General features: G+C 35.9%; 1 protein-coding gene across 2 annotated transcripts in view; it reads right to left on the minus strand.

Moving 5' to 3' along the window:
• LOC114657372 (LIM/homeobox protein Lhx2) overlaps positions 1 to 12,848 on the minus strand; it is a 412,444-nt gene that overhangs the window by 49,963 nt on the left and 349,633 nt on the right. Inside the window, exon 1 of one of the 2 annotated variants that reach the window (XM_051931944.1) lies at positions 4,321 to 4,490. The exons of the other annotated variant lie outside the window; for it this stretch is intronic. The gene's annotated coding sequence lies outside the window, so the exon portion shown is untranslated. Of the gene's footprint in view, positions 1 to 4,320; positions 4,491 to 12,848 lie in introns of those variants that run through there. 2 annotated transcript variants of the gene reach the window in all.

A 12,848-nucleotide genomic window follows, 5' to 3' on the forward strand; every position in this document is an offset into this window, starting at 1 on the left:
CACAATAAAGTACCAGCTTTCACCCAGTAACCGTGACTAAATCCCAACAAAAGAACACAACGCCTCATTCAACAAGGGAATTTGGGGCTGTGATCGCTGTACAGTAGTACCAATGTAGCCGACTCGAGCACAATTTAATACCTTCAGATTAATGTTTCACACCAATATGTATTGCTTATTTCGGCACTATTTAAAGAACAATAATAACCGTCTTAAGCTAAAAAGGTATATTGTTCTTGATCTAAATTGTAATCTGCATAAAAGTGCGCGTGTAACCAGGAGTGCAGCTAATGGGGCTGCACGGACCTGTGATTACGTTTTCCTTGTAAAACACATTTACTTTTGCAATCCTTTTAATTGCCACTGCTGTTCAAATTCGTGTTGAAATATGGTGTCTGTTTAACAGCATTTAATTCTTCATACTTGTTATGTCTCTCGAAAGGCGGTTTCTATTGGGCAACGATGACCAGAAATAAACTGACTTAAAACATGTAAGAGTATAGCTCCAGGCATCTCCTGTATTCTCTGAGGTTGGTGCTGTATCTTCATATTGTGCCTGACATCGTGTAATTAATCATTGTTATTAAGGCTGCAAAGATGTGTTTAAAAAAAAGGGGGGGGGGGGGTACTCGAAGATTGCTGTTGTTAAAGAATGAATGAGAAAATAATGAGTTAGGAAAATCGCGTAAAACAATGCTACATTTCCAAATATGATAACATTAGTTACATGAAGATTTTTTTTCCTACACTGCTGTTGTCTTTTAACATCAGCGCCCTTCGTGTGTGCAAATGCATTTAAAGAGAAACTCGCATTTACCGCTGACGTGAGCAGGCTGAATGAATTTAATAGGCTTAAGTGAAAATCAATTTCCTATTAAATAATTAGCTGAATGTGTCAAAAAGCCTAAAATGACTTTCACGATTATTATTATTATTATTATTATTATTATTATTATTATTGGTAGTAGTACTAGTATTGCTATTTGAGTAAATCGCATTTCGCAGCTCTTGATTTAACTATAACGGCAGTAAAATAATATTATGTCATTTTATTTATTTATTTATTTATTTTTGAGTGCACAGAATTCCCTACTTGCGCCCCGTACTTCTGAGACAGGCACCAGCTCTTCAATAAGCTGAATTAGATATGCAGGTTACAAGAATCTGGGTGGATGGATGATGGGATGAATGGATGGGTTGATAAGTGAGAGAGAGAGTGAGTGAGTGGGTAGGTGGGTGGATGGATGGATGGATGGATGGATGGATGGATGGACATATGTTTCTTTTGTCAGTCCATATTTTTGTCAATTTTAATTTCACATTATTTGCAATGCTACAGGTTATACTGACAACATATTTTAATACGGTAAATGAAATTAGTCTGTAAGGTAAAGGACTAAAATGAATGAGTGCCCTATGTAATGTCTGCCTGTTTTTCAAATGCAGGATAACGTATAGCTGTTAAGGTTTTGGACTTCAAAACCTGAGGTTGTGAGTTTAAATGAGCGAGTCACGTCACCTGCCTGTGAGCCACCTGGGAAAGAAAGAAAGAAAGAAAGAAAGAAAGAAAGAAAGAAAGAAAGAAAGAAAGAAAGAAAGAAAGAAAGAAAGAAAGAAAGGTAACCAATTGTAAGTTGCATAATTGTAAGTGATAGCAATAACTACAAACAAGTAATAATAATAATTGTCCTAAATGCCTGCAAAAACTGTTCAGAAGTAATGAACGGTAATAAACTTTTCAGTAACGTGCTGGTAAGACGCAAATAAACAGAGTTTAAGGTTTTTCGGCAATGTGAAAAACGTATTTTGCTAGCGCTACAACTGTAAAAGAAATTCCACTTAGTTGCTAACATATTGAAAGAAAGAAAAAATCTGAAAACACTTCTTACAAAACGAGAAATCGAATGCATTTGAAATTTCGCAAGCTACGCATAGCTAACGCCACCCCGTGCCCCCTTTTCCTTTCAAGAGGAGGGTGTCTTATAATTTGCTTGTTTTCCAGTGAAATACATAGATCTGAAAAATTCTATGTAACTCTGAAACTTGTGTATAAATATTGACGTAAAACAAGGGCGAAATCATTAAAATGTATTCTTTCTTTCTTTCTATCTATATTACATTGCTTACATGCTATTTTGTCAATTTAGTACCAATGTTTAAAAACAAAATATTGCAAATGCACAGTATATGACAGACAATGACAGCACATGCACAACGTCTCTGGCGTACAAGAACAATATACACGCTGTACATTATTCTTGTAAATTGTTTCAATAAACACACACACGCACGCACGCGCACCCACACACACACACACACACACACACACACACACACACACGCACACACACACAGACTGATCTTTACTTCCACATAGGCAGGACCCTGTACAGCAAAATCACCAGGATTAAATGAACACTTTCGATTATACAGTCCATTCTTTCAACAATTCACTATCATGAATGATTACATTAACGCTTTAAGAATTAATTTAACACTAGTAATTGTACGGTATATAATCCCCTTACATAAAGCCCACTGTCAATATTTTCCTGATATCTCACTGGCGGAGATTCTGCTGGTTATCTTGTACCACTCTCCTCAATGTTTCTTTAAACCTGGCAGGGTTCTTTTTAACGTGATGTCATATTTATTAGTGCCTTAGACAATTGATTTCCATAGTAATTCCGTATTGTGAAAGATACTTTTCTGAAATAACACTTCTACTTAATAGAAAGCACGTGTATTTTCAGTTCCATGATGTAACTTTCGTGTTTTAAGGATATCTGATTGTCTATTACCCCATATTAAATCGAAATGAATGTTTAAAAAAAGCAAATAAAGCTGTATTGTCAGTTTGAATTTGAATGGTTTCGATTACAGCATTTCGCATGTTTCTTTTCTGTCATCCAGAAGATAAGGCCAGCTTTGTTCCGAAGCAATTATGCTATATTTAGTGTTTGCCTTTGGTGAAAGTAATAAACCTTTGTAAAGTATGAAATCTCTTCCATTAGTAAGTCTCGTTTTAGATTTTTTATATAAAATATATATACATATACAAGCGCTCATTCACTTTTCACATTTCACTGTCCAACAATTTCAAAACGCCAGCGGTTGGTGATCAATTCGTTTTCAATGAAACGCAAGAAATAAAACAATTTAAAAAATCGCACATCAGCAAACTATTCATTTTTTGACACGTCGTTTAATCTCTTGCGCCCATATTGAACCTGTTGAGCACGAATTCAGAACATGATATGAAACGAACCTAATTAAAATACTTGTCAGCACATAGCCAGTCCTAACAGAGCCCCGCCATTGCTTGTTTGATACTGTAAGGTGTTCGTCCTAAACACGGAGTCCGCTTTAATCGGAAACGACGTTGAACGTTTTCAGTTTTATAGGTGTATTTACAGGAGGAGGGGTTGGGGGCTGGGGGATGGAGGCACAATCTGCGGGATGTCTGTCTACAGATTGGGTTTTACACTCAGACTGAATTCCCTGTACATCCGCATTCTTCCCCGCAAACAATTCACAACAGTATCTAATTACTTAAAGGTTTATGTTTCAAAACACGGCGACAAAGATGGGATTTGATTTTCGCTGCCTCGTTTCAAGCATTTCATTTAGGCGCAATGTTCTAATATAACCGTTAAAGTCTCTGTCATCTTGAGTCCTTTACCAGTATTTAGTAAGGTGTTTATTCCGCCTGTCAAAGTGCGACTTCCGTTAAATCTATCTGATGTAGCTCCTATCATATCTCAATATTATTATTTTTAACATATTTGGCTGGCGCCTTTACAACATGTGTTTTGTTGATCCAGTGGGAGCACAGGTAGGTGAATTGACTTGCTCATGGTCACACGATGTCAATGGCAGGATTTGAGCCCACAATTCAGGGTTTAATGTGTGAAGTAATAACTTCTACACCACACTACAGACAGACATATATCTTGTCGCTTGCTCTTTTTAACGAAACGCAGACAAATATCAAAGCAATTAAACTGCTTGCAATTTCTTAAAATAAATATACACTGAATATACAATTATTAACATGAATTTAGTAGTCTGACAAATTTTATAGATAGATAGATAGATAGATAGATAGATAGATAGATAGATAGATAGATAGATATTATGTACAATATGCACATTAAAATATCCATATATTTTGTTAAGTATTGGTAGAAGGTGTAATCCTTTTAGGAAATCCAAAATCTACGTTTTGTGTGTTGACTCAAAGCGTGCGTTAATTAATATCATCCTTATATGATTTTTTTATTCTCCTTGGTTTAATAATTACTCCGTAATTTACTCTACCTTGTGTTGTTTCAACAGAGCCACCTGCACTGGAAAATAAAGCTCCTTCGTCGCCTTCCCTCAACCAAACGATCGTGCTCCTTGTATTACCATAAATTAATCCTCAATTGAACACTTAAACATAATGCTTGCTATGTAGAAGTATAGAAAGATGCTCAGACTTACAGGATCGCCCTTACAAGTAGCTTTAAGTAAAACGAGAAAAAAAAAGAGCGCTTTAAAGGACAGAACCAACCTTCTAGCAATCTTACTCCACCATCTTTGTACATTATCTCAAGTAGCAATTAGCTGCTCTCTCCCTAATTAGCAATTCCTGAAGCATCAATCGGAGACTTGCGCTAGGGGATTATGCGAGTCTATTCCGTTTTAAGTGATTGCCAAAAAAAAGAGATATTTCAAAAGCATCTTTCGATTGAATATATTTTCCGTCAGCTAATTTTCATTTGCGCAAGGGGGTATGTTTTAAAGCAGTATTAATAGCGACACATCGGGTCGGTTCTTTCTCGAATGAAGTAAGTGAACATTACGTCTGCTGTGATTGTTAAAATTATTTCAGTAACCCCCACCCCTCACAAGGTCCCTCCTACCCCTAAAAATGTAACTTTAGCGCCAGATTTCATCTAGGCATACTGTAGTCGGCGCAGGCATAAGAATACAGCTCTCCTGCAAAAGCCTTCCGAGTACATCCAGATAGACTATGTTAAACGTCATAACAGCTGTTACTCAATATGCTGAGGAATATCGGTTCTGAAACTGAAAGGACTCATCAGGGTACAGTTAGCAGAACACCTAACACTTCCATGGATCTATCCAACGCTTTGATCAACATATTTCTTATCTCTAAAATTGTCAACAGCTCTCAAAAGAGTACAGATTAATTAAGTGGTAGGTCAACAGTAGTGGGGTGAAAGGGTGTTTCGAGCCAACCAATCAGAATTATTCCAATGTGCGGGGCTGTGGGGGAAATGCACGTATCATTTCACGTTTAACAGAAATAATAACGGGAAGTTCCCAGCCTAACACGGTGATGCTAACACTTAAAGCAAACGTGCATTTTGTACGGCGCTGGCTTCTGACAAAAGATTCTAAATACAGGCAGGCTCTGTGATTCCCATTTGTATGACAAGCCGTAATATTGAATTTACAGATTCTATTAATACATTTTCGGACGGTGAATGTTTCAGTGACAAAGTAGATTGACTTTAATTGCAATTCGAATGGTAAACTATTTTCAGTTTCTTCCTATACTTGTTTTCGTCTAGCAGGTGGGTTTTTATTTATTTTTTAAACAGAATTGAAATGATGAATTTGAAAGTACAGGGGAAAAAAAACAGAACTTCACTTAAGTCTGAGCCTTATCTTGATTTAAGCGTTAATAAACCTTTTATGGTCGCATCACCGTATACTTTTTCCATCACTTTTATTAGAAATTTACAAAAGTACCCACCGCGATTTTCGAAACGGATCTATTAGAAGAATGTGTTCATTTGATATACTTATTCGTAAAATACTACATTTGTTTTAAATTATATAGGTTTACAAAATTTCATATAGATACATAAACGTAACCCCATGTTGTGTGTTTACCCTCCGCAGGGAGAATAAAAGCTTGCTATCAATTTAAGGACCTAAAATGCAGTATTTTTCTTGAAGAAATTTAACTTTTTCCTGTAAGAAGCTTTGTATATAGTGTAGGTAATGTTTTAAAGTGCATTAATTATTGAGTCATTATGAAAATGACCCACTTTATTTAATCAACCGTACACTCTTATAAATAAAGGTGCCAGAGTGGTGTTTTTTCAGAATAATGTCACAAAGAAACCATTTTTTGATACCAAATGTACCATCCAGGTGAAGGTTTCAGAAAAAAAAAATCCTTAATTTTGATCCGTAACAGGTTACATTAATAACCATGAATGTATAATAACAGATTACAAAAGGATTTTTGCTACACACAATAATATAGATTAAGCTCAGGTTTTGCCGATCTGTAGTATCCTGCTAGGTAGCCAACTTTTATTTTGTGATCACGTTTTTATTATAATTTGCTAGGCAGCTAACTGTACGATTCTGTTATGTCCACATATTAGTTACCTTTTCAACGCCTAAATACCCAATTTCTTACGCAAAGAACCCTTCCCAGAACGACAAGGTTCCTTCTCAAACAAATACCAATGACTTCCTAATTTTAAATGGACTCTTACTGCATAGAAGAAGACACACTAGTTTCAGGTTTTCTTCATCTTTTCTATTCTACTAAAGTCTATTGTACATTAAAGATCTGTCCACATGTTAGGAACCGTTTCAAAGCCTAAAGACTAAATTCAATTTGCAAAGTACCTTTCCCAGTTAGTATCTTGCTAGGTAGCCAACTTTTTTTGTGATCAAATTTGTGTTATAATTTGCTTGGTAGCCTACTATGCATTTCTGTTTTGTCCACATATTTGTAGCCTTTTCAAAGTGTAAAGAACTAATTTCACTTGCAAATAACGCTTCCCAAATACCATTTCCCTCTGGATGTTAGAATGACTCTAAATACAATAACACAGACTAAGTTAAGGTTTTCCTGATCTGTTAGTATCGTGCTATATAAATAGCCTTCTTTAATTGTGATTAAATTTTTGTTATAATGTGTTAGGTAGCCTACTGTACATTTGTTTTGTCCACATATTAGGACCCAGTTACACATGCAAAGAAAAATTCCCAGAACGAAATGCTTTTCTCTCAAACAAATACCAATGACTTCCTGAATTAAAGAGGTCTCTTACTGCATAGACCAACATACGCTATAAGTTCAGAATTTCTTGATCTTTTGCATTCTGCTATATCCTACTAATCATTAAAAACACTGTTTTGTCCAAATATTTTGAAGCTTTTCAAAGTATAAAGACCTAATTTCATATGCAAAGAATGCTTCCAAGAATGAAATGGTTCTTTCTAAAGCAAGTACAATTGGGTTCCTGATTTTACAATGATTCCATAAATACAATAACACAGGTGAAGTTATAGTCTTCCTTCTCTGTACCTTGTATCTAGCTATAGCCATTTTTGTTTGTGATCAATTTTTTTTGCTATAATCTGTTTTGTCTTCATATTAGGAACTTTTTGTCCACATATTAGAACCCAGTTTCACATGCAAAGAATGCTTCATGAAATGTTTTTTTTATTTCAAACAAATACTAATGGGTTCCTGATTTTAAAAGAATTCCATGGAACAACACAGGCTAAGTTCAGGTTTTCTTCATCTTTTGTTTCCATAACCTACCATACGTTAAACAATTCTGTTTTGTCCACATTTCTGGAACCTGTTCAAGGCTTAAAGAAGCAATTTCACATGCAAAGAACCTTTCCAAAATGAATTGGTTCTTTCTCAGGCAAATACTAATGGCTTCCTGATTTTAAAAAGACTCCTAATACAACAACTCAGGCTAAGTTCAGGCTTTCCTCATCTTTTATGTATCCTGCAAGGAAGCCTACTGTACAGTAAAGATCTGTCCATATATTAGGAGCCCTTTCAAAGCCTAAAACACCAAAGAACCCTTTCCAGTTAGCATCCTGCTAGGTAACCAACTATTTATTCATAACTAAGTTTTTATTGTAATTTGCTACAGATAGCATAGTGTATCTTTCTGCTTTGTTCAGCTATTTTGACCCTTTTCAAAATCTAAATGCTCAATATCACATCCACAGAGCACTTCTCAGATTTAAATGTGTTTAATCTCAAACAAATATCAGTGGGTTCCTGATTTTAAAAGGACTCTAAATACAATGAGAAAGGCTATGTTCAGGATTTCTTGATCTTCTGATTGTATAGCCATTACGTTAAAAAAAAATCTGTTTTATATTTTGAACCCTAAAGACTAAATTTTATTCTCACAATTTGTCATCAAGGAACCACACAATCCAGGAAAGTGCCATTAAAAACACTTATATTTTTAAGATGCAGTTTGTCCAGAAACACTTTTATTAAATTAATGGACACTGCATGTGAGAGATCTATCCTACATTTGAAATTAATTCAGTACACTTTAGTCTCTTATTTAATTACATACTGGGAAAAAAAAACATAATTTTCTGAAATTTTAAGGCAGTACCAAGCCCCCTGTAAGATCGCACGCGTACATGCCCCGCACCTTCTCTATTTACTGGATGAACATGCATGCAGGCACACACGAGACTTTAGGCCTATAGCATGTGCTTTTGTTTGTGTGCAGTGAGGCACACCATTTGTAGTATTTAAATGTCAATATTCTCTGCGGACTTTCTAGGACGGTAGAGCAGCACTCTTTTATTCGCTGCCCTTTGGGAGTTAATAAAACCCGCGCAGCAGTCCAGTGGTGATGATCAATAACTGGACCAGTTGGCATCCGAGTACTCAAACACATGCAGCTTGATCATGTGCATTTGATCATTTGATGAATCTATACACTTCAACAAAATCTACGACACCAACATTTTTACTACAGGTGACATTATCCCGTTTAATTTGCTCCAAAAGCACTCACGACGAAAGCTTGTAAGCATAAATGAGGTAAATAAATACCCTGACAGATTTTAAACGGTGTAAGTTAAATTTCCCTCCCGGTAAAAAGTAAACTGATTCTGTTGGTTAATAACCAAAGGGAAACGGAAGCGCCAAAAAAAAAAAAAAAGAAGAAAGATGATCGTACTATTTTACAAGACGAAAACTTAACTATTCTGCCTGCACGTTGTCTTAAAAGTAAAAAATATTATTATTTTGTGCTTAGGTAAATGAAAATGCTTCAGCCAACGATTGTTGTACGAATGCAAATCCGTTGTTTGTTTTGGTTTAACAAGGACATCTCCTGTTTCAATAACTGACTTTGTAATAAAATAAAAACCTTACAATCTGTATCAGGCAATCCTCTAGATATTAGGCATGCACTAATTAAAATATCTTTTTATATCACGCCTGCCCCCTCGTATGGCGTAACATGATACGAGAGGAGAGAAAGCTTGGCAGTTGTCTGTAATAAATGGCAAGTAAGTCAGAGAACAGAAGCGACATTTGGATAATTAGCATCCATTGGATAGTCAATCAAGCGAAGAAAAAAAACTGAACAATACCCAGAGCCGTGTCAGGAAAAAAAAGGAAACCCCAGCCGTGCCAGGGATTAACCGAACTAAAGCGATCTAAATGCTTTTGTATCTGAAAGAATTAAATGTCCTATAGGGCTACTCTGGTCCTCACTTACACCCATGATATTAAATCAGTACAATACACAGTTCACTATTATCAAGGAGGCATAAAGACAAATTCTTTTATTATCGGCACTGCTGTTCCAAAGACTGAACATTTCAATAAAATAACAAAATCATATTTGATCGAAAAATCACCTTATTAGATTTTAATTAATATGCTGTAGTCCAAAGTCATCAGTCGGTGATTGACAACCCTTGAGCAGTAAGGTACCTGCATTTTACAGGCGAGCACATACAACGTCTAATAATAACAATAATAAATATAATATACCTTTACATTAAATGTTATACCAGTTATTGCAACAATAAAGGGTTCGAGTTCACCATTAGATTTTAACATGCCAAACATAAAGGACCACGCTCAGGCCCTAAACCTTTATGCTAATGAAACCTGCATAATACGCTTAATTGAATAAATGCATATTTATTATCTACGTCTACTGTCTGGAATCATGTTGGCTTATACATTAAACATCACCGTGCGGGGGATGTCTGCAGGCGTGTATGAAATATGATATTGCAAGGACTATGCATGCACGAATTAATCACTGGCTCTTAATCGCAGCACTCTAATAAAACAGAGGTTTAGCCCTAAATATTTTCACACCTGTGGATAAAACGTCTTACCTGCATACGAGTGGCGTTATCGTCTCTGTTCGAAAATATCGATGGCTTTTCTTTTAAACAAAACTCAGATCATGTGTGATTTTAACCTACACGGCGATCATTATTAGCTCATATAGAAAACCGAGCCGCAGGAAGTTCAATTTTTTTTTTACACTACTGTGTTATTTCTGCTTTTGAATGACTCCCCCGCTGACCATGTTCTTCATACCCAATAGCGTTGTTTGTTCACATTGTCCACTCTTAAATTCGTAAAATAAAAAGAGTACTTCCCAATTGTTCCCGGTTTGGTAACAAGTCAATCCAACTCAATTGGATCCAAGACTGGTTTTCATATTTTTTGGATCACGTTTCAGCATTTGTAAGCGTGTCATCGCTGTTTAGAACTATCTTTATACGCAAATACAAATGCAATCATCTAATACAGTTTAAGGTAAGAAAAAAGAGCGTTGTGTCCAATATGCGAAGCGAAGTTAGAACGCCTAAAAACTCCGTACACGCGCGAGTTCAGGCAGACTGCTGCGGCTCCAACATCAAAATTGTGACTCAGCAGTGAAGAATTGCGTCAACTTTGAATGGTCCTAAAATGCCTAACAGTATAAGTTTCCTGCTGTTTCAAAGGCGTTTGCCAAAGGTTTTATTTATAGCTTTTATTGCTATTTCCCCGATTGCAGGGGTACGCTGTTTTCAAAGTTAAGTAAAGCAGATATAGATCTCTTGACGCTGCCCAGGGAATGAAAAAATACACAGAAAATTAAGATTTGCATAGTTAAATAAGGAAACAGTACCAGGGCCTTATCGGAAGCATTCTTTGTGTGCTATTCAATTTCGATTTTTTTAAAACATTAACACCTTTCAATAAAGGTGCCAAAGAGGTTCATCGGAGAAATGCCATATAGGGGAGTATTTGAGGTTCCCAAAAGAAGCATCCAGAAAGAACCTTAATTTACTTTGATCCATTCACAGGCTCAATGAAAACATGGTAACAGATCTGTAAAATACTAATGGGTTCTTAATTTTAATATAATAACAAAGGCTAAGTTCAGTTTTCTTGATCTGTCCGTATCCTGCTCTTATAACCATACATTAAATATTTCTGTTTTCTCTGCATATTAGGAACCGCTACAAAGCTCAAAGAACCATCTTCATAGGAAAAGGACCCTTCCCAGAATGAACTGGTTCTTTCTCAAGCAATACGAACCAAACATCCCGATAAAGTGCAACTACAGAACCGTTATTTTAAAGAGTGCCCCCGTGCGCTTGCATACTCTATAGGGCAAATGCACCCGAAATCGCGCTCAATACAGCAAAAGGCTATAGGGTAGGTTCCCGTAACGCGCTATACAGGTGTGAAAGGGTTTACTCCAATAAGAAAGACTTCACGTGATTTCGATAGGCAAGCTACCCTGCGAGAAAACCAGGATGGCTCTTCACAACTCCGGGAGCTATAGAAGCACTTGCACGATTGAATCTTTATGGGTCTTAATTGTACATCGGATGTGTGAAAAAGGATTCGAGTTCACCGAATGCACACACGCACACACACACACTCACACACACACCGAAAGAGATTATATCGAAACATGCGGTGAAAAAATACAGCTAAAGCGCCCAATTGAGAGGTTATAGTATCCCCTGAAATATATGTTTAAAAGCAGCATTAAAGTCTTGTGCTTAATTTAAGTGCGCCCCGTCTATCTTCGGTTCTTGTTTTAAGTCGGTGCTTTCCTTAGTGTACCTCTATCCAGTCATGCTAAAACGAATTAAGAAAACAGAAGATAGCTAGAGGTTAATTAAACTTTTATATCCATCGCCATTTTGCCCTTTGATTACCCAAAAGCTTTAACAAACTACAGCGCTGTGTACACATAATATAAGTAGTTGGGAACAAAGCATACAGTGCAAGAGTCTTGAGACAAAACACCAGCTATACACAAACATCTGCACACAAATAAATACAAATTGTTTTATGCAGTATCGCGTATGTAGTAAAACACCACCCTAAGGTACTTCGGTGGAACTGCTTACCTGCCCATGTAACGATTCTAAACTGGCACTTTACTGGGTTGTAGGGCTTGACAAAGAACCATTTCATTCTGTGAAGAGTTCTTAGCATATGAAATTTGATCTTTCGGCTTTGCAAATATTCGTAATATGTGGACGAAACAGAAATATTTAATATATAGTATAGGTTGTACCTGGCAGTGCACTAACATCAAGAAAATAAAAATTTATCCTGTGCTGTTGTAAGCAGCAAGGGTCCCTTCTAAAATCATGAAGTCGTTAGCATTTCACGAAATCTGTTATCATTTGTTCATGATTATTTTTGGAACCTGTTAGAGATCTAAATAGATAAAGGTTGTTTCTAGAATCTTCTTTTGAGTGTTTTTTTTTTCAGAAACAAAAATGGATCCCCAATGGCATCCCTCTAAATAATCACTTGGCACCTTTGTTTTTGAGAATGCAACTGGAAACAAAACATACAATGCAAAGCACATGCAAAATTAAATATATATATATATATATATATATATATATATATATATATATATATATATATATATATATATATATATATATATATGCTGGACACAGAATATGATATGGCATCTGCACACACAGATGCAATTTTTGTTTGATATATTTTGTTATCTAGACATACTATCCCAAAGTACTTCAGT

The sequence above is a fragment of the Erpetoichthys calabaricus genome, chromosome 9, assembly GCF_900747795.2.
Source record: "Erpetoichthys calabaricus chromosome 9, fErpCal1.3, whole genome shotgun sequence".
NCBI classification, from domain to species: Eukaryota; Metazoa; Chordata; class Cladistia; order Polypteriformes; family Polypteridae; genus Erpetoichthys; species Erpetoichthys calabaricus.